Genomic DNA, 27,371 nt, shown 5'->3' with positions numbered 1-27,371 from the left:
TCCAACACTCAGTATTTATGTCATCTTGGCCAAGTTATATAATTGCTGGATCTTAATTTATCTATAAAATGACAATAATATTATCTCTTTCTTAGTGCTGTTATGAATATTAAATCAGATAATGCCTCTAAGGAACTTGGCATAGGACCTGGCGCATAATAAGTGCTTAATAAAGGCCCTTGTGACTGGAGAACAGTGAAGGGAAAGAACACGTCAGGTGACAGAGTTTGGCAGTAGAGATATCATGTCAGAATTTTTAGGCCACGGTAAATAGTTTTCAGTAAGTGGCTATTAGGGCTTTTAGGCAGGGAATCACGTGACCTGGCATTGCTAATAGTATTGACAGATTATTTAAGGATTCACATTTGATATCGTTTTGTCAGACTGTACATAAACAGTCTGGGTTGTCATAAACGTACATACACACATTTTAAGAACTTTGATGATATGAAAATATGCTTAGAAATTATGACAAATGAAAGCCTTTTTCTCTGAAAGGTATTCGGATGGTCCTGACAGTCCTTGAATCTGCAGTATCGCCAAGGACTTCTCTGTTGGTCTGTGCATAGTTCTATTTTGTACATTGTTCTTGAGCAGTAAGCAATCGGAGCTTAGGGACAGCTGGCACTTTGTAGCGAAGCAGAGTTCTGAGCCCATAAAGTGAAACATCAGTGCTTTATATTTATCATGCTGCATTAAGACAGATGCTGAAGTCAGATGTTGCCCAACATTTCAGAAAATATCTTCATTCTGCTGCAGCCAATAGCTTATATGTATCCAGAATATTATTCCATTTCAGAAAGGCTACTTTTCATAGAAGAACTACATAAATATCTAGTTTCTACGCAAAACCTCGAGTTTGTCCGATTTTTGGATTAGGTGTGTTGTGGATCACCTATACTTTACCTTAAATGCTGCAAAGAGCCCTCAGCAGCCCAAATGCAGTAACTGAAGAGGGGACCCTGGTGATTCTATTTTCACATTTCTCTTTATTTATAGATTTGATGTAACAAGTGATGAGGAGCCTCCATAATCCTTCCAACTGTTCATCTTCCATTAAGCCCACAAGTGGGACAATTATAGTGTCACATCTGGAATACTACAGAGAAAGGTTTCCTTGAAGCATTAAAAAATCCCAGTGGCAACAGAAATGGGAATGCCCTTTGATCATGTTCCAGTTAACTACTGTTGCATAACAAAGTACCCCCAAACTTGGTGTTTTATTATAACTCAGGATTTTGTGGGTCAGGAACTCAGGCAGGGTCAGCTGGGTGAGCCATGTGATGTGTATATGACTGTACTATGTGATGTTGTGTGTGGTCATTGAGTCATGTTCACCCAGGAGTTTTCTGGTCTGGAGAGTTTAAGACGTTTTCACCCACACACTTGGTATCTTTTGAAGAATGGCAAGAAGCTGGGCTCAGCTGGGCCCCTCTCCTACTCAATGTGAATGTCAGAGCCTTTCCATGTGATCTCTCAAGCAAGGTGGTTTGACCTTGTAAGGCATTCCAGGGCTCCAAGAGACCAATGTAGAAGTTGCCAGTCTCTTAAAGGCCCTCCCAGAACTGGAATATTGCCATTTCTGGTTTACTCAATTGATTGGAGTGCTCACCAGCCAGCCCAAATTCACAAGAAAGAGAATGAGACTCCACCCCCTGATGGGAGATGTGTCAAAGGATTTTAACCCACACAATTAGGGATATTTACTTGGATTTAATAGTGTCCAAATAGTACTGTTAGGTGGCATTATCTAGTGGTGAGAGCACAATAAGTTGGGCTACCTTATTGTTTTAGCTGTGTGACTTCATACATTTTTTAAAAATCAATTTTCTTGAGATAAAATCTATATGCAGTGAAATGTATTCATTTTAAGTGTTTGTCTCTGTGAGTTTTCACATATTTATATGCTTGTATAACCACCAATACTATCAAGATAAAGAACAGGGGCAGCCCGGGTGGCTCAGCAGTTTAGCACCGCCTTCAGCCCAGGGCGTGATCCTGGAGACCAAGGACTGAATCCCGCGTCGGGCTCCCTGCATGGAGCCTGCTTCTCCCTCTGCCTGTGTCTCTCTTTCTCTCTGTGTGTCTCTCATAAATAAATAAAATCTTAAAAAAAAAAGATAAAGAACGTTTCCAATTGTCTTAAAATGGTCCCTTGTATTTGTTTCCAGTTAATCTAGAAACCCAAGCAACCACTGATGTGCTTTCTATCATTATAGATTAGATTAGCCTGTTCTAGACTTTCATATAAATGGAATTGTACAGTGTGTAACCGTTTGTTTTGTTTTTTAAAGATTTCATTTATTTATTCAGGAGACACACACACACACACAGAGGCAGAGACATAGGCAGAGGGAGAAGCAGGCTCCCTGTGGGGAGGCTGATGCAGGATTCAATCTCAGGATTCCAGGATCACACCCTGAGCGGAAGGCAGACACTCAACTACTGAGCCACCCAGGTGTCCCATACGGTGTGTACTCTTATATCTGACTTCTTTCACTTAACGTATTTTTGAGATTCATTCATTTTTTTTTATATGTTTCACTATTCCTTTTTGTTGTTCAGAAGTATTCTATTATATGGATATGCCAAAATTCCTAGCATATGGTGTATTAGTTTACTATGGCAGCTACAACAAATTAACAGAAACACAGAGGCATAAACAATACAAACTTACTGTCTTACAGTTCTGTAAGGACAAGGTCAAATGCTTGATACAGGTTTCAGTGGGTTAAAATTGAATTGTTGACAAGTCTGTGTTCTTTTCTGGAGACTCTGGGTACAGGGAGGCTGTGTTCCCTTTCCTTTTCTAGCTTCTAGTAGGCATTCACATTTGTTGGCTTATGGGCACTCTTTCTTCATCTTCAAAGCCAATCACATCTCCTCTTGACTGTCTCTCTTTCTCTACCTTCCTCTTTTACTTTATTTATTTTTAAAAAAATATTTAATTTTTTAAAGATTTTATTTATTTATTCATGAAAAACAGAGAGAGAGAGAGAGAGAGAGAGAGAGAGAGGCAGAGACACAGGCAGAGGAAGAAGCAGGCTCCATGCAGGGAGCCCGATGTGGGACTCCATCCCAGGACTCCAGGATCACACCCTGGGCCAAAGGCAGGCGCTAAACCGCTGAGCCACCCAGGGATTCCCTCCTCTTCCACTTTAAGGGAATCTTGTGATTACACTGGATCCACCCAAATAATCCACAATAATCTCCCTACTTGATTAGCTGATTAGCAAATTTAATTCCATCTGCACCTTTAACTCTTTTTTGCTACATAACATAACATACTGCTAATCCTCAGGGATTAGGATGGGGACATCTTTGGGAGCCATCATTCTGCCTACCATACAGAGTGTTATATAAGTGTTAACGTTTTTTGGTATTATTATCACTATTATTACTGAAGATCTTTAGACAGAGTTAAAGACTTGCATTCAAATTCTGGCTTTTTCACTTACCAGCTATGTGGTCTTGGACAAGTGAATCCTTTTTTGAATTTCCATTTGCTTAGCTATGAAATTTCAGACATGATATTAGCCATCTTTACAGAATATTTGTGAGGAAGAATTGAGACAGGATAAGTGAGTGCTGAGTATACCACCAACGCAAAACATCTGATTTCCAGTTAAAACAGTAAATTAAACACACCAAATCAATATCTCCCCTATGGGAGCCCCACTAAAGTGAAGTAAAGAAATAAGAATGTGAGCAGAAAATGCCAACAAATTATTGATAGAAGATAAAAGGAGTCAATGAAGTTGTGGCCTCCGTCCTAGCAGGAAGAACACCACTGAGAAATGCACTCACTTGCCTGGCAGGCCTCTGGGGAGGGGAAGGCTAAGAGGCACAGGCTGTAGAAGGTGGGGATGAAGCCCCAGGCATTGGTGGAAAATCTATTAAACATCTAGGCCTTTCTCAGGAGACCAGCAGCTTATTCCCTGGAGAAATATTGGAGAGAGGTGCAGAGCAAGGGAAATAATTAACAGTGGAACACCTGAAGGGCCAGCCGTAGTGTATATTACCCCAACCCCCACCACACACAGGAATACAAATGTAAAGAAGTTCCCCCCTCTGCAGAAACCAAGTGACCCCAGAGAAAAGACTTTAAGATACCAACATATGAGTTTCCCTTATAGAAGTTCCAACTGGCCTTATTACTCTGCAATGATTATGAATTGCCAGACAAATTTTTTGTGCCTTGCTCCTAAACATGAACAGTCAAGGATCATAGATATTTGAAGAAAGTCTGCAACATCAAGGACAGAGAAGGAAATGAATAAAGAAGAAAGAACTTGAATGAAACAGAGACAAGGCAGGGAGCAGAATAAAAAACACAATTATCATACATTGTCAGAGAAAGAAGAAATTGCCTTGATTAGGAAGAACAATATAGTGCAAAAACACACTGTCAAAGAACAAAAGGGTTCTTGGATATTCAAAATATAATTGCTAAAAATAGAACTAAACTCTTACCTACTATAATTGGAAGGCAATAGGTAATGTCAAAATTTATAAATCAGTAGATGACAGTACACTATAAGCATGTTATTTGGAAACATGCAGCAAATATCCAAAATAATCATTTACCTGAAAATCAAAGATTCAACTGGGAACTTTTGGAGTAGAGAACTGGGAGTTACAGATCAGTGGAGCAGGTACTTTATTACACTTCAACCCTAAACATTTTCATTTCCATTTGTCTTTTTAAAAAATTTATTATGGGGGCACCTGGGTGGCTCAGTGGCTGAGTGTCTACCTTTGGCTCAGGGTGTGATCTCTGGGGCCTGGGATTGAGTCCCACGTCCGGCTCCCCACAGGGAGCCTGCTTCTCCCTCTGCTTATGTCTTTGCCTCTCTCTCTCTATTCACATGAATAAATAAATAAAATCTTTAAAAAATTATAAAATAAAAATAAAAAGTTTATTATGGTAAATTACACATCACATAAAATTTACCATTAATGATTCACAAGGTTGTGCAACTATCATCATTATCTCATTCCCAGAATATTTGCATCAATACAAAAGGAAATCCTGTAACCATTAAGCTGGTACTCCCCACTCCTCACTCCTTCCAGCCTCCAGAAATCTTGAATCTGCTTCCTGTCTCTGAATTTGCAGACTCTGGATATTTCATTTAAATGGAATGGAACAATATTTGGCCTTTGGGAAGTTTCTTCTTTCACTTGGTGTGATGTTTTCAAGATTTAATCACAGTGTAGCATATATTAGTACTTCATTTCTTTTTATGACTGAATACTATTCCATTGTATGGATATACCACCTTTATTTATTAAATCAATGGACATTTGGGTTTGTTTTCACCTTTTAGCTATTGTGAACAGCTGAACCTATTTGAACATTTGTGTGCAGGTTTTTGTTTGAACACCTGTTTGCAGGACTTTATATACCTAGAAGTGAAGTTCCTGGGTCAGTTTGGTAATTCAATGTTTGACTTAATGTGAACCCACCAACATTTTCCATAGTGGCTGCACCATTTTACATCCATGTACAAGCAGTCTGATCTCTTTACATTCTCATCCACAGTTGTCCATTTGTCTTTTAACGGAATTAAAAATGTATGGAACTCTGAATAGAGCTAAAAGCTATATATACATATATATATATATATATATATATACACACACACACACACATATACATATACATATATATATCCATGTGATAAAATTATGAAAATAAAACCATAAAATATCATTAATAAGAGTCATAAAGATGAGAGAAAAACTGGGGGACTACCACAGCTTTACCAGGTATATTAATTCCTTGTTGCTGCTGTAAAAAATCACCACAATTTTAAAGGCTTAATCCAATAGAAATTTATTCTCTGCATATCAGAAATATGAAATGGATCATACAAGATGAAAATCAAGATGTTGGTAAGGCTGTGTTCCTTTCTAGAGGCTCTGGGGAGAACCCGTTTTCCTTCCTTGACTTCCTTGTCTACTTCTAGAGATCATCAACATTCCTTGACTTGTGGTCTCTTCCTCCACATACGAAGGCAGCAGTGTAGTATCTTCTCTCTTACCTGACCTGTTTCCGTCCTCATACGTCATCTCTGACTCTGATCCTCTTGCACCTCCTTACAGGGACTCTATGATTATATAAGGCTCACATGAATCACCCAGGACAATTTCCCCATGTCAAAATCCTTACCTTAATAACATCTGCAAAATCACTTTTGCCATGTAAGGTGACATTTTTACAGGCTCTGGGGATTCGGACATGGACATCTTCAGAAGGCTACCACACTATGAAAACCACACAAGGTCTTCCTTGTGGAGAAGCAGCCAGAAAGGGCCCTGTCAAGTAGAAAGTGGCAAAGTGACTTGGAGAAGTGCTCAACCTTCCAAACTTGAATTTTCTGTTTTGTAGAGGGATAAACATACTATTCTATGTACATGCTGGCAGATAAAATAAGGAAAGTACATACCTACGCTACTCAAATTTCCACCAAGCACCCCTTAATACTCTTAGCAGGTTACAGGCAAAGCTCAGAGCTGCAAATTTTAGGCATGATATTGCTTTGAAGTCTCATGTTTTATCTGAGAAATTCATGTGCATTATGCATTATATTTAATAATAGATGTGTTTGTTTTAATACAAAGTAACATTTTAAATGTCTCACCAGCAGGAACAATAAATGGATGCTCTTTATTCTTTGATCTCGTATACCCCCTGTCACATCTCTGATTATCTTTGTTTGAAAAACAACATTACATAAAAGAAAGCGCATTGAAAGCCATAAGGGGAATGATAACTCATATTGTTACATTCGAATAGTAAGTATTGAAAGCATCATATTGGTCTCAGCTCCACATAGTGAATCTTAGGAAATAAAGAGCATTTTTCCCCAAAAGTTAGGCAAAGTAGAACTCTACAAACAAAATGTGTGGTTCCTAGAATTTACCTTTTATTAATACAGAGTGACTTATTCTTAACTGTGGAGCAATAGGTTTATTTGCTTCGACTATCACAGACGTGTGTCAGGGTTAGTATCAAGGAGAAATATGTAAAGAGGGATAAATGCCAATGTTTATGAGTTTGGGAATAGTGGGGTGCTACGCCCCCATTATCTCCATAAGCCTCTTAAGCATCATTCTTTGAGATGGCCAACTGATGTTTTCTTAACCTTCTTTGGAAATTGGCGCAGCTTCAAAAAGCATCAATTTCCCTATCCAGATCACTACTCTCTTTAGAAATTCCAGTGCCATCATTTTGTAAAATTTTATTTTGAAGATTTAATTAATTAATTTGTTTAGAGAAAGAGAAAGAGAGAACCCTCAAGCAAGGGGAGGGGCAGGAGGAGAGGAGGAGAGAATCCTGTGCAGACAGTACTGAATGCTTGGAGCTCCACACGGGGCTCTATCCCACGACCCTGAGATCATGACCTGAGCCAAAACCAAGAATTGGATGCTTAACCGACTGAGCCACCCAGGTGCCCCTCCAGTGCCTTCCTTTTTTTAATCAATAAGATCAGTATTCACAAGAGCACCATGAAAAGGGGATCTGGCCTCCCCAAGACCTCTTGTTTAACGGCAAAGAATTGAGTGATTAGGACTGCTGAAAGCCCTTCCAGAGAGCTGTGGGACTTGTGTGTGTTTTCTTCAATCAGTCTTAAAATGGCCTTGGATCTAGTCACCTGATTAGCCTGTTAAACAAGTGAAAAGGAGCAGATTCCATCAAGGACCCCAGAAAACATTTCCATAATGAACACCACTGGAGGGATATCTCATCTGCTTACAACTTCTTTTTATCTCTTCTATTTCTATCAGAGAGTGTAATAAGGACTTGGAACGTGGCCCCTTCTCAAGAAATCCTTAAAGAAAACAACCCTCCCACCCCCCCCCACCCCGCCACCTGACAATTGTAAAATGCATAGTAATGTGATTCTTAGAGGGTTATTGTTTTAACACATGAAATGATAGCGATACAGCACAACAATTGTATCTTTTATTGAAAAAATTACCATCCAATTTTGGCAAATAGATGAGCTAGATAATATTCTAAAATGTGTAGTCAGGGTGTAAGTGGCTGAAAAATCGAAGTCTAATGAGGATTTGTTACTGGAGGAGAGGAGAGGCTTGGACAGTGCACACGGAATTGCTAACGGGATAGTGTCAAAACAACCATTCACGGGGGACTGATTGAGAATCTGCAGAATAAAACAAGCAGACACAGGCCTTTGTGAGTTCCTGTGATTAAGCAGCTATAGGGTAGTCGGGGCTGCTGTAAGAGGCAAAGCCGGCTTAAGAAGGCGAAAATGAGTAGCTTACAGCAGGAATTGAAAAATACCATTCCTGCCAAATAACCCTTTGATTATTTTTCAAAACACGAAAAATGTTGCATGTTTTTATTCATGCCATGTGGGAAAATAAATCCCAATTCTTTTGCCTTCTAGTGTGTAATAAAATGATCTGTTTGCTTTTGCTTCTTTTTGGTAAAACGAACAAGTCCTGAAATGCTCTGAACTCCATTCTGATTCAAACTCTGTTCCCAAGCAAAATAAACTCATTTACTCTTTGTCCTCCAATAACCCCACCAGTGCTCTATTTTTACCACTTAGCCCTGAAACGAATTCAGCTCTCAATTTGAATTTTCCTCACCTTGTCCACGTTCTAAGTAAACTTGGAGTTGTCTGCGTTTGGTTCACTAGTCACAGAACAATTCCCACCAACTGGTGACTCCTTTGAGCTTCACTTTGGGTTTCCATTATTCATACATCAAATTGCTTCTCAGGGTATGACACTCTGGACGTGATTGGAAGGCCAAGTGAAAAATATTTAGGAGTGTCACATGACGAGGCCACTTGGACAAAAGGACTTTGTACATGTGACTTCACACAATAGAAAATCATGAACTTTTTCTCACCCCGTAAATGGCATTGTGCCAGAGTAAACTTAGAAGCTACCCTCTGGCATGCTTCTGGAAATCTTTTCAGTTCTGATAATGTGGAATTTTTATACTAAAATATAAATTAACATTTGGAAGAACTTAGTTATTTTCCATGGATTAAAACTATATAAGCTCCTAAATCTTGTTCAAGAACACCAGCCTCTTATAAGCCGGAAATTTCACTCATTACTAACATTTTATTTGTTTATGGGTCATCTTCTCACATATGGAAATATATGTAAAAAAGATAAAAGTATAGGGACTCCCGGGTGGCTCAGCAGTTAAGCCCCTGCCTTTGGCTCAGGGCGTGGTCTTGGAGTCCCAGGATCGAGTCCCAAGTCCAGCTCCCTGCATGGAGTCTTTTTCTCCCTCTGCCTGTGTCTCTACCTCTCTCTCTCTCTCTGTGTCTTTCATGAATAAATAAATAGGATTAAAAAAAGATAAGAGTATAAAAAAGCAATAAGAATGGAGAAAGCAAGAGAGTAGATTTAAATTCATTGTTCATTTAAGTGAATGTTGTCCTTTAAGAAAACAACTTTTCATTTAAAAAAAATGTATATCTGGGGATGCCTGGGTAGCTCAGGGCTTGATCCTGGAGTCGTGGGATCGAGTCCCGCATCGGGCTCACCAAAGAGCCTGCCTCTCCCTCTGCCTGTGTCTCTGCCTCTCTGTGCCTTTCATGAATAAATAAATAAAATCTTTAAAAAAATGTATTTCTGGAGCCCCCACCATATGCTCTGAACTGTGCCATGTGTGATGGGGAAACAGGAGACTCAGACAACATAGATTCTATCTTCAAGATCAGTTTTGTAGTAAGAGGCAGTGTGATAAAATGAAGAAGAAACTAGAAACCTGCAGTTAAATTTAGTACATACCAGACATTTTATACACTTTGTCTTTTATCTTCACAACAATCTTGCAAAGATATTATCCTTCTCAATTTATTAAGTAAGGAAAAATAGTTTGAGAAGGTGAAATCACTTACTTCCCTGAGGTCACTCAGCCGGTAAGTTGCCAAAGCAGGATTCACATTCAGATGTTTCTAACTTTAGAGAACCAAGTGCTTTTCACTGCCCAACCACCCCTATTTCTGGCATACCACTTTTTTTCCCCTAGAATGAGTCACTCAATCATTTCATCTATTAGTTTCCTAGACTATAAAATGAAGAGACTTCTTTTCCTGTAGTGGAAATAGATTCTGTTGTCTTAGACTGGTTAGTGAAGCACTGAAAGACCAATACCAGATGGGATGTCTAGGGAAGGTGGTCCCCAGACTCGATACTCAGGATCAGGCCCATTAGTAAAGGGAATTCACAAATTCTTGGTAAATGAATGAATCATGTGGGAGAGGCATGCAGATTTACTCAGTTTTCCAGGGGTGTTAATGTATTTGCCCTGAGTTACCCACTGCCACCTGGTTCTCTTAGGAAAACTCTCTTAGACCTCTATGTGTGACAGAGGGGGCTGATTGAGGGTGCCTTGTGTGCTTGTGAAAGTCATTCCTCTGGGGGGGCTCAGGCTGGTACAGGCCTGATAATGGCAGTGCTCTAGCCAGCTTAGCTGAAGGACATGTGAGTGAACATAAAGTACCACTCTTCATGCTGTCACTAAAACCATAGTCTACTCAGAAAATGGGGGAGGGGAACAAGATGTGGAATAATTTGTTCTTTAGGATTCCCACAATGCAAGGGAATACTTGAGGAAGTACAAACCCTCAAAAACAAAAGCAAATTGGGGTGCCAGGGTGACTCAGTCAGCTCCATGCTCAGTGGGGAGTCTGTTTGAGATTCTTCTTTTCCGTCTGCCCCTCTCCACTGCACATGCACATTCTCTCCCTCTTCCCCTCTTTCTACAATAAATAAATAAATCTTAAAAAAAGGCACATTATTTATGTTGATGAATTGTAATACAAATGAAAAGTAGTTATCCAAGGCAATACTTAAATATAGCCATGAAGGAAACGGATCCAAACCCTGCCTTCATGAAGCTTACATTGTAATGATAAAAGACAGATAATAATAGCAACAAAAAAGAATGTTTCAAAAATATAAGTTCAGTTATCTCAGCATATAGCTTACATCATCCATGGTTTTGAAAGCCTTTTCTCTCATTATCAAGTCACCATATATGTGTAGATCTACAAATAAAATATCTCTTCTGCTTCCTGGTGTTAATTGCCTATTTCTGCCTACACTCTGGATTATTATATAGCTTTAGAGTAAAATCTGATGTGTGTTATAGCAAGACTCCCTAATTATTTTTCTATAGAAGTAGCTTAACTATATTGTGTTCCTCAGTATAAATTTTAGAGTCACTTTGTCAGATCCCACAAACACTCCCTGTTTTTTTTTTTAATATTTTATTTATTTATTCATGAGAGACAGAGAGAGAGAGAGAGAGGCAGAGGGAGAAGCAGGCTCCATGCAGGGAGCCCGATGTGGGACTCGATCCCCGGTCTCCAGGATCATGCCCTGGGCTGCAGGCGGAGCTAAACCACTGAGCCACCCAGGCACCCCCTCCCTGTTGGGTTTTGATCAGAATTGCATTAGGAATTAGATCAGTTTGGAAAACCTATCTCTATGATAACATTTTCATACAACATAATGGTAAGTTTCTCTGTTGTTAGGTTTTCTTTAACATCTTTCATTATATTTTTTTTTTTTTTTTTTTTTTTTTTTTTTTTTTTTTTAAATTTTTTATTTATTTATGATAGTCACACAGAGAGAAAGAGGGAGGCAGAGACACAGGCAGAGGGAGAAGCAAGCTCCATGCACCGGGAGCCCGACGTGGGATTCGATCCTGGGTCTCCAGGATCGCGCCCTGGGCCAAAGGCAGGCGCTAAACCGCTGCGCCACCCAGGGATCCCCACATCTTTCATTATATTTTTATAAATTTCTTCATAAATTCTTGCACATCTTTTACTAGATTTCTTAATTTCTAACTTTCAACGATATTGATGTTGATGTTATTTATTGTGAAACTACTTTCTCTGAGTGTTTATTACTACTATGTAGGAATGTATTTTTTTAAATATTGTTTTTATAGCCATTGACTAACTTTGCTGAATTCAAATATTAATTCTCATACTTTTGGAGTAGATTCTCTGGGATTTTCTATGTGAATAATCATATCATCCTAGAGCAGTGCTTCATTCTTGGGGGTGATTTTGTTTACAAGGAGACAGTTGGGCATGTCTAGAGGCATTTTTCATTGTTACAACTGAGGATGTCAAAGATTTTATAATCATCTACTCCGTAATTATTTGGTGAAGGAGTCCTATTGTGTATCAGGCCCTATTTGAAGAGCTGAGTATTCAACAGTATTCAAAACAAATATGTTCCTATCCACTACAAACTCAAGGCCTAGTTTATATCTTGCAAGCACTCATGGAAATACAGAAAGTACAGAAAGTAATCAAATAATGGACCAAAATAAAAATGGACGATGGTCCAAAGGACAGAAGTTATATAAAATACACTCTTTTATCACTATTAATAATAGATGTCCAAACAACCCCTTGCCAATCAGAGATCATGTGTCCTTACTTGCTTTATGTATTTTTTTAAAAGCATAAAAACAAAGTCTAGGATTTAATTGAATAAGTTAGAAAAAGAATAAAAAAGAAACCACGAACATGAAAGAATCCATTGAGATTAAAGCAGACATTAATTACTTATTAAGCAACAAAACAAAACCAGTAGAATTGACAAATAAACTTTAAAAGCTCCTTATTTGAAAAACACCAGATAAAAGAAGAGAAAGGAGTATTTTTATAGTGGAGAAACAAACATGACCTCAGCCAGGTGCCCAAGGTCAATGTCAATGGTGATAAGTCATGTTGACAATATCTTTGACATGATGTGATGAAGATGGCAGTTCATCTGTGTGATCCTCATCCCCCAAACCCATAATTCCAGTCTAGTCATGAGAAAAACATCAGACAACTCCCAACTGAGAAGCATTCTAAATAATATCTGACCAATATTCTTCAAATTGTCGAGGTCATAAAAAACATGGGTGGTCTGTCACAGCCATGAGGAGCCCAAGAAGACGTGACTACTAAATATAATGTGGTGTCCTGGATGCAAACCTAGAATAGAAGAAGGATATCAGTAAAAATCTAGAGAAATCTGAATAAAGTTTGGACTTCAGTTAACAATAATGTATCAATATTGTAGATTAATTGTGACATACATATCATGTTTGCGTAAGATAGTAACAATAGAGGAAACTGGGTATGGGTACATGGAAATTCTGTACTATCTTTGCAACTTTTCTGTCAATCTAAAACTATTTGCATCAGTTTACTATTGCTGCTGTAACAAATCATCACAGATTTATTAGTTTAAAATAACACAGATTGATTCTCTTACAGTTCTAGAGGTTCAGATATCCAAAATGAATCGTAGAGGGCTAAACACTAGATGTTGACTCTGCTGGTTCCTTGGGGAGGCCCCCAAGGAGATTCTCTTCCTTGTCTTTTCCAGTTTCTAGAGGCTGCCCACATGACTTTACTTGTGCCACAGCACTCCAGTCTGACTTTCTGGAATCATAATGCCTTCTCCTCTGTCTGACCTTTCCATGTCCCTCTTATAAGGAGCCTGTGGTCACACAGGGCAAAAGTGGATAATTCAGAATAGCCTTCCCATCATAAAACATCCTTAATTTAATCGCATCTGCAAATAATCTATTGACATGTAAGATAATATTCACAGGTTTTGGAGATTAGGGCATGAACCTTGGGGGTAGGGGGTCATTATCAGCTTATCACACTATTCTAAAAGAAAATGTTTCTAAAAAAAAAAAAAAAAAAAAAGCACCAGACAACGATTTAGAAAATCTAGTTGAAACAAAAGGGGAGCACGCAATTAAATACCAAAGGCAAAGGAGGATATAAAAACAAACAGAGCTTTTAAGACTGTGAGAGAATAATACATATGATTCTGAAATAACTTTTTATTCTAGAAGAAGTACATGACTTTCTAGGGCTATAGGGTGTTACAGAAAAAATATTAGAAAAACACCCAGGCAGGGACACCTGGGTGGCTCAGCGGTTGGGCTTCTACCTTTAGCCCAGGGTGTGATCCCAGGATTCGGGATGGAGTCCCACATGGGGCTCTTTGCAGGGAGCCTGCTTCTCCCTCTGCCTGTGTCTCTGCCTCTCTCTCTCTCTCTCTCTGTGTGTCTCTCATGAAAAAATAAATAAAATCTTTTAAAAAAAGATCCAAGTATAAAGGGAAAATGTCAAAGAAGGCTTGGGGACAGACTTTTTATTTAATTTTTTTTTAAGTAGGCATCATACCCAACAAGGAGCTTGAACTCACAGCCCTGAAATCAAGAGTTGCCTGCTCTTCCAATTGAACCAGCCAGGCACCCCATGGGACAAGGCTTTTTCCAATGATCATGATTCCTATTTATTGAGTGCTACTAAGTAATAGAGCTTGAATTCAAACCAGCATTTGTGTGGTTTCAAAGCCCATGTATTTTCACAGCATTGTTTTGCCTCCTGTGGATCAGTCTTTTCATTCTCCAAAGGAACAGATTTTACCTATTGTATATATTTTCTTTCAGAGCATGGAGAGTTACCCAACTCATATTTAACTCTCAGGACTACGTAGTATAGGCTGCAGAGATAGGCTTCTCTCTCAAGCTGTAAGATTCTAGCCTCAGTGAAGAACTTCTTTGGGCTTCAGTTCATTATCTATAAAATATAAATAATACTATATCTAACTTTTTTTGAGGGAGGGGTAAAAAGGGGCAGAGAGAGAGAGAGATAATCTTAAGCAGGCTCTATGCCCAGTGCTGAGCCCCATGTGGTGCTTAATCTCATGACCCTGAGATCATGACCTGAGCCAAAATCAAGAGTTGGATGCTTAACTTACTGAGCCACTCTGGCATCCCTCTAATTTTTAATTGTTGTAACAATCATAACAACAAAATGCAGTGTTTGGAATGTGCTACGAACTTGTAAAATGATCACTACTGCTATTATGAATACCAGTAATAAAACCAAATGAAGATAAGATAAAAAGAAATGAACTAATATATTTTAAAATTCTAAATGATTTAACAGCCAACTGAACTAGAAAGAATTCAAGATGAATAATCCATCATTACCAAGTAGAAAATATCAGTTTGGTTTAATATTAGAAAGTTTATTGTTATCATATTGATAGGTCAAAAAGAAAAAAAAATATGATTATTAAATCTTGAAGTATTACAATCATTTCTAATGGAAAAAAATTATTTTTGTGACCTGTAAATAGAAGAATAATTCCTTAACACATTAAAGAATATCTTACACTAACAACGTATATCTTTATTTATTGTGAAAATACCAATAGAGACATTTCCATTAACATCAAGAATAAAACAAGGATGTCAGCTATCTTTCACTATTTAATATTATTTTATAAGTTTTGGTCACAGCAGAAAGCAGAAATAGGAAGTGTGATTACCAGAAAAGTGGAAACAAAGTTATCATTTTTTACAGATGATATGATAATATGCCTAGAAAAACCCTAGAGAATCAGCTAAAAAATAATTAGAAGTGAGTTCAGCAACATGAGTGAATATAAATATCAATGGACTTCAAACACACCAGCCACAGTCAGAAGATATAATGAGAAAAATATCTCTTTCACAATAGTAACAGAAATATAAAACACCTAGAAATATAAGCTTAATAAGAAATGTGTCAGACCTTTGTGAAAAATACTGCAGAACTATACCAAGAAACATAAAATAAGGCTTAAACAAAGGAAGGTATACAGCATGTCTGTGTGAACTGTTACAAATTTATCAATTTTACCCACATTAATCTTTAGGTTTAATGCAATCCAATACATTTTTTTTAATCCAATACATTTTTAATGGAACTTATCTTTGGGAGATTTGCTAGAGGAATAAACATATGAGAATAGCAAAAGAAAATTTAAAAAGGAAAGCTAATGAGGAGGGGGAACTTGTTCCACCAAAAAAAAGATACATTGCAAAGCTACAGTGGATAGTGTCAGGTCACCTGGGTGGGGTATCCCATGTTGCTATTCTCCTGGAGAGGTAGTCAGTGGTACATTTCAGGAGTTTCATAACCCCTGGCCATTTGACCCAGGGATTCTTCTAGAATTCTGTCATTATAAATGAGAAAGAGAGGCACCTGACTGGCTCAGTTGGTAGAGCATGCAACTCTTGATCTTGGGGTTATGAGTTTGAGCCCCACATTGGGTGTTGAGATTATGTAAAAATAAAATCTAAAAAAAAAAAAAAAAAAGAAATGAATAAGAGATGTGGACAATGCTTTTGGCACAGGAGTGTTCTTTATATTCTATTTATAATATCAAAAACTGGAAAGAAATCAAATGAAAAATTCTATTGGAATGGTTAGACTATGGTACATTGATAGTTCTGAAAAATTTCTGATTTTAAGAACTTTAATGATATGGTAATATATGCAACATAATTTTTAAGTTAAAGTGTAGAACTCAAACATGCATCCTAGAGAGGTTATCTCTAGAATTTAGGGTAAGGTGTTTTTGTTGAAATCAATATTTGAATTTTTAATACTTGAATGTTTCTAGAATAAGATGCATTGCCTCCAGAATTGAAAAAATAGTGTACATGGGTCTATGTGTATTTAAGATGCAATGTGTGTAGTCAGTCAGGATGCTCTTCAAGGAAGTAATTGAACTTTGAAAATTGGAAGTGAACTTCATGGGCATTTCAGGATGTTTTCTGTTTTGTTTTGAAATATACTCTCTTCTCCCTCTCAAGACTTGTTCTGCTTTCTCTAAGAAACATGGTCCTATAAGCAGCCCTGTATACTTATTCCCTTATTTTTGTCTTTAAGAGAAAGGAATATATTTAAGTTTGGCTTTTCTTGTTACAAGTTTATTAAAAGATTTTGAGATTTCACTTGGCTAAAAATGAAAAGATGTTAGAGAAAAAAAAAACATACTTTGTTGCCTAGGTAGCAGAAATGCTAACACTATCAAATATAAGATTTCTAAATAAGCCTAGGCCCAAATTAAAGTGGTATTTCCAGATGGTTAAAGAGTTAAAATGACATGGAGAAAGCTAAAGAGTAGAATCAGGTAGTGACTTGGAAGGAGAAAGTGTTGAATAAATATTTTTTTTTTTTTTTTTTTTTATGTTGAATAAATATTCACATGAGAGCAGTTCACTGAGATGGGAAACACAGGGATAATCCTCCCTGGAACATCTTGGAAACATATTTTGTTAATTTTCAGACTTTTACAGATTTCTATAATAAATAGAAAAAAGCAAAAGATATAGGAAAATACAAAGATAAAAAATCATCACCAACAACCCTAGCATCTATTTACGTAGAGTTACTTCCAATTTCTCTTCTCTTTCTCTTTCTACATCCTTCCCACACACATTATTTTAAAATTATTTACTCGTAACTCTAAATAAAATTTTGTATCTCAGTTGCTTTTCAGAATGAACCCTTTGGAGAGAATTTGGGTGTAAATTTTTCTGCAATCTCTTATCTGAGAGTCTCCCAGTGTAATGGCCAGGTTTCCTCATGGCCAGCTGCCCTAAATCAACCACTCAATCTAAAGGGACGTCTCCACAATTGACAAGCCCCACACATGCAGAGGGGGCTTTTATTGCCTTTTCCCTTCTTTCTTGAATATGATGCAAAGATTTATTTAACAAATATTTATTTATTCATTTTTAAAGATGTACTTATTTATTTCAGAGAGAGAGAATGCAGGGGGAAGAGGCAGAGGAAAGTGAGAGGGAGAATCTCAGACTCCCAGCTGAGTGTGCGCTCAGGGCTTGATCCCAGGACCTGAGATCATGACCTGAGCCAAAATCAATAGTCAAAGGCTTAACCAACTGAGCCATCCAGGCACCCTTATTTATTTATTTATTTATTTATTTATTTATTTATTTATTTATTTTTAAATTTTTTATTTATTTATGATAGTCACACAGAGAGAGAGAGAGAGGCAGAGGGAGAAGCAGGCTCCATGCACTGGGAGCCCGACGTGGGATTCGATCCCGGGTCTCCAGGATCGCGCCCTGGGCCAAAGGCAGGCGCCAAACCGCTGCGCCACCCAGGGATCCCTTATTTATTTATTTTTAAAGATTTATTTATTTATTTTAGACAGAGCACAAATAGGAGAGGCAGACGGAGAGGGAGAGAGAATCTCAAGCAGACTCTGAGCTGAGGGTGGAGCTGGTCACAGTGCTTGATCCCAAGACCCTGAGCTCAGGATCTGAACCAAAACCAAGACTCCAGTGCTTAGCCAACTGTGCCACCCAGGCACCCCAACAAGTATTTATTAAATACCTAGGAGCCAGATAGAGTCCTGGGCATGTAATAGTGAACCAAACAGACTCAAATCCCTGTCCTCTTGAGGTTTACAGTCCAGTGATGGAAGAGGGAAAAAAAAAGTAAGTGAATTATTCAGTGTTTTAGAGATTGATTTGTGCTCTGAACAAGAATAAAGCAAGGAAGGAAGAGACATTGAGTGCTGGGGCATATCTACAACTTTAGCTGGGTGGTCAAGGAACATCTCACTCAGATGAAGACATTTACTCAAAGGTACCAGAGAATTGCTATAAATTAAATAGTGAAATATATAAATTCTTATAAAAAAAAGAAACTATTGGATGATGACAAGAAGGCTAAGTGAATGTTTGTACCTACCTAGATGTACCTGTGTGAAATTTGGGATGGGGGATAATAAAATTTCCAGCCATGGGAGCACAATTGGAAGGTGAGGGAGGGGTTCTATACGAATGGATAAGATCCAGAATGGCATAAAATATTTAAACAGTAATAGTGAATACTAAAAGAAAATAGATCATTATCTTTGAAGCATGAGAGAAAATGTTTTCAATCTAGAATACGATATTCAGTGACATAATCAGTCTAATAATAAGACATATTCAGATATACCAATGCATTGAAAATTTACCTTGCATGCATTCTTCTTAGGAATTTACCTGAAGATGTGCTCCTTAACAAATTGAGGGTCTAAGTTAAGGAAGAGTATGGATGGAAAACTAAGTTTAGGCAGATCCAACAGTGGAAATTAAAAAAAAAAAAAGTATGTATTAGAGTCCTTCTGAGAAACAGATCCAATGGGATATATCTATATTTAGAGATTTATTATGTGTTATTGGCTCACTCAGTTATGGAGGCTGAGAAGTCCCATGATCTGTGTGTAAGCTGGAGAGCTGGGAGAGCTGGATAACACATCGGTGTTATCTGGAAGCCTGAGAACCATGAGCACTGAGGGCAGGATGGATGTCCCATACCAAGCAGTCAGGCAGAGGGAGGACAATCCAAACTTCCTCTGCCTTTTTGTCCTATTCAGGCTCTCAATGGGTTATAATATGTTTGGATGGGATAATGCCCACTCAAAAGGGGAGGACTATCTGCTTTTCTCAATGTACCAATTCAAATGCTAATCTCTTCCAGAAACACGCTCATAGACACACCCAGAAATAATGTTTAATCATATATCTGGATATCCCATGGCCCGGTCAAGCTGACACATACAACTAATCATCACAAGTACATAGGGAAAAAGAAGAATAAGAGGTAAATTATGAACCTGCTTCATCAGTAAGGCAATAACTCATGTAATGCTAATGTTGATCAGTCAAGAAATAATGGGAATAAATAAGCAGAGAGAACATGGTAACCATCTCCATCTATGACGTTTATGATGATCTTGTCAATGGAAGCTGTAGAGCAATGCTTCACCATCCAATTGGCTGTCAGTAGTGAGGATGTAGGGGAAAAAGGAAAACAGGATAGGGATGAAGCAAAAATTGTGGAAATGATACCAGAGCTAGATGGTTTGAAGTCAGGTAGAATGGAGATAATTTCCTGAACTAAAAGGGAGAGTACTTACAAAAACTTTTTTTAGAGAGTGTGGGACCTGGGAAAGGAAGATGCTTAAGGGCATTGTGCCAGCCCATCATGCTGATGCGAATATAGAAAAGATATAATACTCATACATTTTTTGCTTGTAGTTTAAATTTACACGATATCACAAAAGCTAATTTATCAACATTTCACTCATTAATTCAAGATTTTTTATGCCCACTCTATATCAGGCACTATTGAGCTGCTGGAACAATAAAGATTAAAAAGACGTCTCTTCCAGTAAAGATAAAAGTAATCGTGTGAGAGACTCTGGTGAGGGAAGATAGGCATGGAATGATTAAATTCTATAAAGTGTTATAGATCCTGGAACGGAAATATGTTCAGCATCCAAAAAAGACACCACGAAAGAAACGGCCATTCTGTCTGTGGGGGAAAAGTTCAGGAATTGCCTGATAGATGTAATGCCTTGAAAAAGAGCTCACCTTCAGTCTTTGAAAATACGATTACTTTCTTTTGGCTCTAACCTAAGGAAATAACCTTAAATTAAAGAAAAAAAAAAGTAAAAAAAAAAAAAAAAAAAAGAAAAAAAAAAGTAGGCAAAAACAAAGTGAAGCAAAACAAGCAAACGAAACCTTTTTTGGTGAATCAACTTTAAGAATATCCTATAGCACTTATCCTCAAATTAATCCCCAATACTGAATAATCCTTGAGCTAGGGCAGTTTCTTCATGTGTATTGGAGATAATGATGCCTATGCTAAGGATAATGGTGAGAATCAGAAGTAAAATACATATAGCTCTTAGCGTATAATTGATACTCTAAGAAAATTTCTGCAGCGATGATAAGGAGGAAAATTGGTCTATAAATCAGCAGTAGTGCAGAAATAACAAGAGTGGGGCACCTGGGTGGCTCAGTGGTTGAGCCTTCGGCTCAGGTTGTGATCCTGGGATCGGGGTCCTGGGATCAAGTCCCACAACCGGCTCCCCTCAGGAAGCGTGCTTTTCCCTCTGCCTATGTCTCTGCCTCTCTCTGTGTGTCTTTCATGAATAAATAAATAAAATCTTAAAAAAAAAAGGTCAAGAATCAACTTAGCATTCCATACAAGGACCTTGCAGGGAATCACAGAAGCCAAGAAGGCTGGAACTGGCATGGGACTTAGAGATCAGCCCATTTTTCCTTTTCCTTTTTAAAAACTATTTTATTTATTTATTTATTTATTTATTTATTTATTTATTTATTTATTTATTTGATAGACAAGTTGGGGGAGGGGGCAGAGGGAGAGGATCTCAAGCAGATTTCATGTTGAGCACAAAGACCAACTCGGGACTCAATCCCAGGACCCTGAGATCATGACCTGAGCTGGGACCTGAGTCAGACACTTAATCAACAGAGCCACCCAGGACCCTCTAGACCAGTCCATCTTTCATGTGTATAGGAAACTGAGAGACACAGAAGTTAAATAATTAGCCAGAGAAGTCTGTATGAATCCTCGGGACATTACATTCAAAACTTTGAAGAAAGACATGTATGTTCTGAGGCAAGAAATGTTAGTGAATTTGAGAGCCCTTCACTTTTTCCAAATTATTTAAATAGTGTGTCAGCAAAGTTGTGTTTACAAATCAGAGACACAATGTATTTTGGGAATCTTTTATCTTCCTTTGAAATCAGTTCCCATCAGTCATGTGCCAATTGTGCTAGGAGCTGAAATCAGAATAATCAAAACCCACATCTTGGGGTATAAACATTGGCTGGATCAAAGTGATGTTTTCCTCCTTTTTAGCATTTGGTCCTAGTTTTAGGCCATTTCCTCCTGTGTTTCTATAATCGACTATGTCCCGCAGTTGATGAGGGGTTAAAGGAGACATAGTAGTCTAAAAGAACTTGCAGAAAGGAAAACATTTTAAATTCTACTATTACCTTTCCATTTGCTGTACCTGATAAAGAGGGAAGAAATGAACTTCAATCCTACTAGTCGGGTCTACGTAACCCATGGGCCTAGCTGTGACCTCCTCACTGTAGTACTGTAGCCACAGGTAGGAGGCAAGGAGTAAATGTCAGCACAGCACACATCCCTTCTACCTTTCTCTCAGCCCGTGTCTCCTTCAGAAGGACCTCTGCCTCTCTTACTTATACCTCCTTTCTCCAATGTGCTAAAAATACGGAAATTTATATTCTTTCAGCTTTAGTTTCTTCAACTCTAAATGGAGGATGTTAATATCTTTAGTAGTGGTTGCTGGGACAATTTATTTATTTATTTAAAAGGATTTTATTTATTTATTTGATAGAAAAAGAAAGAGAGTGAGCACAAGCAGGGGGAGCAGCAAGCAGAGGGAGAGGGCGAAGCAGGACCCCACTGAGCAGGGAATCGCCCCCTCCCCACACAAACACAGAGCTCTATCCCAGGACCCCAGGATCATGAGTTGAGCTGAAGGCAAATGCCCACCTGACTGAGCCACCCAGGTGTCCCTTGCTGGGATAATTTAATTAATTGAAATAGTAAAAGCTATTGGATATATATATAGATATATGGATAGAGAGATGCATACCTATGTATATAGATATATAAGTGTGTGTGTGTGTGTGTGTATATATATATATATATATATATATATATATATATATATATATAAAACAAATACTACTTTTCTTCCTGTCCCTCCTCCCCTGTTTCCTTCTTTGGTCCTTTATTCCTTCTATTTTTTTCCCCCTTCCTCCTCCCTCTCTCTCCCTTTCTTTCCTCCACCTTCATGATGTTACTCCCAGGATCCTTCAACGATCATGAGTCACACAAACTATAGTCCCTAATCTTCTTGGGCTACATCTTCCATTTTGTAAATTGGAAGAGAAGCATCTGTTTAGAGGCTTCCACCAAAACCCTTCCGTCTCTAAAAACCTACAATCCTCATTTTATGGAACCCAAATATCTGGTGTTTATGGTAGGAGCGTTTCTAGGAAGAGTTTGGTTATAAAAATTTTTGCTTTGGGATTTGGGCTTAAAATAGTTCCTGATGATCACTCATTCCACTTTTTAAAAAGAGAATTTGAGACAGCCCAGGTGGCTCAGTGGTTTAGCACCTCATTGAGCCCAGGGCGTGATCCTGGAGTCCCAGGATCAAGTCCCACGTGGAGCTCCCTGCATGGAGTCTGCTTCTCCCTCTGTCTCTGTCTCTCTCTCTCTGTCTCTGTCTCTCATGAATAAATAAATTAAAAAAAAAAAAAAAAGAATTTGAAATCTGCCTAGGTTAAAAAGAGCACAGATTTCCAATGGTGATTTTTCATATTGTTCCTGGGATAAGAAACTTAGATTGATTTATATTTCTTCATTTTCTAAAAAGAAGAATGGATGTTCCATGCATGCTTTTTACCTATGGTGGATTTGGGGTTGAAATAATTCTTCAAAAAGATATATGTCTTGAGAACTAACCTAGAAGTTTGGTGTAAGTGGATTGTATTTGTACCAGATTTTTCATTAGTTTAAATTCCCATTAAACTCCACAGTATTGCTCTGTGGTATTTAGTGTTTCACTATTCTTTTCTTCCTAAGATTTGGGGACCTAGGGTTATGAAACAAAATGAATAAAAAAGGGAGCATTTTGGGGGAATATCTTTGTAATAGAAAATTATTTAGTTAGGTTAATCCTGTGTTTCTTTGAACCTATTTCAGGGAAAGACTATAGACTCAAATATATCATGACAGCAAAAGTATCATAAGTATGGAAAATGAAAATGGGGTGTTAGAATGAAAAAAAAATTTCCTCCGCTCTTCAAGTTTGTCTAAGAATTAAATCCACATAAGACGGATCAACAGGAGAAAATCAGATTTAATTACGTACATATGGGGAATTCAAATGAACATGAAAGATTCCAAAGACAGTCAGGCAAAACGAAATATATGTGTCATTCTGGATTAAGGAGAAGGGAGTCCGGGACTGAGGCTTCAAAGAGAAGGAAGACAATTCACAGGAAAAATGGAACGAGTAAATGTTTGGTAATCAAATGTTTGTTGGGCCCTTTGGAGACAATGGGACACAGAAGAATTTTGACAAACAAACTTTGCTAAATTCCTCCCTATCTACCACACCTAATTTATAGTACACTGTGGTAATCTATGGTGATAGCTCCCTTCCTGGAACAGGTACTTTCTCTAAATCCTTTTTGGCTGTTAGGGGAAAGGTCAAAAAGAAAAACTTCTCGAGTTTTCTGTTTCTTAAAAATAATCAGGCTAAAATAATCCACATGCCAAAAAGACACATTTTGGGGTGGGAGGTTTTGCTCTCCTACAGGGGAAGGGAGAGACAGAGAGAGAGGGAGGAGAGAAAGGAGACAAAAGACACAGGTGAATGAAAACAGATTCTTTCCTCACCTCACAGGCAAGACCATGTTCAATCATCAACATCTAAGCTTTGCTTAGGGAAGATTTTAAAACTCACAGTAGATCTTATTTACCTTCTCCTCACAGTGGGTGGTTGTCTAACTTAATGTTAGGATGAACGCTTGAGTTTAACGTTTAGGTTCAGTCCTTTGCTGCTTAAGTGATGCAGAGAAAGGAAAAGACAATAAGCACAAAGTACTGGATCAAAGACAGGAAAGAGTGAAGAGGTGCCAAGGACAATATAACTTTGCCACCTGGTGCTAAGTTTTCCTTAGGGATCCTCTGTTCCTCAACCTCAAATCCAGGAGGGCCTTCTGAAGGAACATGGTCTGTTATTTTTTTGCCCAAGCGTCTATACAATCGAAGTGATCTGTCCAGATGTATGTATGAGCAAAATGTGCCATGTACATACGACAGTGTATTAGCTGGCTTATAAAGGAAGGGAACTGTGACCCATCACATCATGGATGAACCTTGAGGACATGCTACTGAGTTAAAAAAGCCGGTCACAGAAGGACACATATCGTGTGATTCCACTTCCATGAGGTACCTAGAGGAATCCAATTCACAAAGGCAGAGAGGAGGGTGGTGGTTGCCAGGGGCTGAGGGAGGAGGAAATGGGGAGTTAGCGTTTAATAGGTACAAAGGTCTCCTTCCGGAAGATGAAAATGTTCCAGGGACTGATGGTGCTGACTGTTGTGCAACAATTGTGAATGTACTTAATGCTGCCTAATTGTATGCTGATAAATTGTTAGGATATTAAATTTTATATTATGTTTCACTACAATTAAAATACTAATATTAATACTACCAATAAAATACTTGTGCTTTATAGAAAAAAGCTGACTCCAGATGGATTCACACAAGGTGAAGAGAAAGAATGATTTTTATTTTATTGCCATTTCAATTATTATATTCATGTTATCTCATTCGGGGAAAGTTGGGTGGGGCAAATGTCATCAGGAGACCAAGGCTCAGAAGTAGGGCACGTGGGTGGCTCAGGCGGTTAAGCGTCTGCCTTTGGCTTGGGTCCTGGTCTCGGGTCCTGGGATGGAGCCTCATGTCAGACTCCCTGCTCTGCGGGGAGTCTGCTTCTCCTTCTCCCTCTGCCTCTCACCCCACTCCCCACTTGTGTCCTCTGCTCTTTCTCTTGCTCTCTCTCTCTCTCAAATGAATAAATAAAATATTTTTTAAAGAAAAAAAAAAAGCTCAGAGGTGAGTAGCCTGCTTCTGCTTACAGCGTGGGAGTGGGCCACGTAAGGAATTTGATGCCAAGCCTGTCTGTCCGTGACAAAGCCCACACTCTCTTTTGCGCTGCACTTTCTTTAAAGGGCTAGTTTTCACCGAGTTTGAAATATTGAAGATCAGAACTCCATATGTAGGAACATTTAAGAAAATGCAAACATTGCTCGGGTGTGGGAAGAGAAGGCAGGAAGAAAGGATCCCTAACAGAATGAGAGATGGATAATCTATGGCTGCATAAGAAAGTCCCTGTTAACTTCTAGAGATCATTTTGGGTTTCTTACCTCTCTTGACTTCTGAATTTGAAAGCTCAATAGTGCATATGCCTACCTTTTTCCTAATCTGGCAAAAGGTGAAATGGGAGACCCAGCCAGCCCTTTCTGGATGTTATAATGATAATGGAGGGTTTGGCATTAGTTTTAATTTTTGAGAGAAACGAGGACTGATTCAAAGTAAAGACAGCAGGGCTCAAAATTGAATTAAAAACTTAGGGATGAGGCCTCACCTTAATATCAGCTATCTTCCCATTGGTCTAAGTAAAATGAGTAAATTGTTCTGTAATAGAAAGAGTGCCAGCACTGGAATCATAGATTGAGATTTTCCTGTCGCTAGATGCTTTCAGGTTGTGTCACCTTGAACTCCTCTCTTAACTTCTATGAGCCTCAGTTTCCTAATGCATAAAATGGGAATAGTAATGCCTAATTTGCAAGATTGTTGAAGGACTGAATTACATTAACAAAGATGATATATGTTGGAGTGCTTGTCACATCTTGATTCAATCTGAAGTGGTTGATAACTCAAAAGGAAAAAGAGAATTTATTTTTCAAGCCTGTGGTCACCTGTGTGTCAGAACAGAGATGGGCAAGTTCAGCGCTCTCAGATCCCACATAAAGTTACTGGTAAGGAAGGGAAATGTTTAATAACAATACAAAATTAAACCTTTCCATGCTTTGAGGTGAAAAGGTAACCTGAAGAATATCACACCAAATGGAGATTCAATGAACAAAACTAGGTGGTATCCTGCCATCATATTCACTTTAGGCTGGCTATTTTAAAAATCACCCCATCTAAAATCTTTGGGAAAATTAATGGATATTTATAAGAGATACTTTATAGCACAAATATTTTATTTATTAGCATTCCACATGCACAGTAAAAGGGATAGTTCACATGACTTGAGCCAACGAGTAGCTGGCCAGATTCAGAACACATCTGTTAAAAGTGAGATTAATAATTAAAATATAAAGCCACCACTTCTTTTTAAGATACAATCATTGGCTTCAGGGGAGTGAAAATTCTCCATTGGCTTCAGGGGAGTGAAAATTCTCCAAGCAACTGGCTTTTTACAGTCTCTCATCAATTGCTTTTCAGTAAATGAGGGTGGTTTTAAAAAACTAGTTTTGAACTACTGGTCAGAGCTAGTCAGTCAGTGTCACTTGGCTGAAATGAGCCAGAGAACGGAAAAGTTGGTGCATTTTTTTTTCTTTTATAACATTCTATATCTGTATTCCTAATTTGTACATGAGCATTATGATAGGCAGAACCACAGAGTCCATCCAATGTGACAGCAATCTTCCACATCACTAATTACCCATTTTCCTGGGAATCATGGCTGGGGAGGAAAATCATAACACACTTGTAGAGAAATGGGAAAATGGTACTAGTTCCATAAATGCATAGCTGTTTGCATGCTTATAATCACGGAAATCATTAGCTGCTTACTGGCAATATGTCTTGTTTTATTGCCCTCTTGGAAGACAGCAATGTTACAGGGTATTGTCAAGTGTGGGGCAAAGCCAGCTTGCCAGCGTTTTTAAGAAAGAAGAAGCGGTACTGTGTCCTGCTTATTCATATGACAGTTCACATCGGATCTCTGGGTTAGAAAGCCCATTAACATTCCTAAAAGACAAAAGAGCAGAAGAATTTATTTTTTTCTCCTTTGTCAATGAACACTTAGCATTGGTGCCAATTATA

General features: G+C 38.2%; 1 long non-coding RNA gene across 1 annotated transcript in view; it reads left to right on the top strand.

The window, feature by feature from the left end:
* The first annotated feature begins 2,339 nt into the window (after positions 1-2,339).
* Positions 2,340-27,371, top strand: part of LOC118355273 (uncharacterized) — a 50,164-nt gene continuing 25,132 nt past the window's right edge. Inside the window, exon 1 of the long non-coding RNA XR_007411880.1 lies at positions 2,340-2,470. This is a non-coding gene — a long non-coding RNA (uncharacterized LOC118355273). The remainder of the gene's footprint in view (positions 2,471-27,371) is intronic.

This window comes from Canis lupus, chromosome 7 (genome assembly GCF_003254725.2).
Source record: "Canis lupus dingo isolate Sandy chromosome 7, ASM325472v2, whole genome shotgun sequence".
NCBI classification, from domain to species: Eukaryota; Metazoa; Chordata; class Mammalia; order Carnivora; family Canidae; genus Canis; species Canis lupus.
Note: the sequence above shows the minus strand (reverse complement) of the source record. Positions and strands in the feature narration are given on the sequence as shown.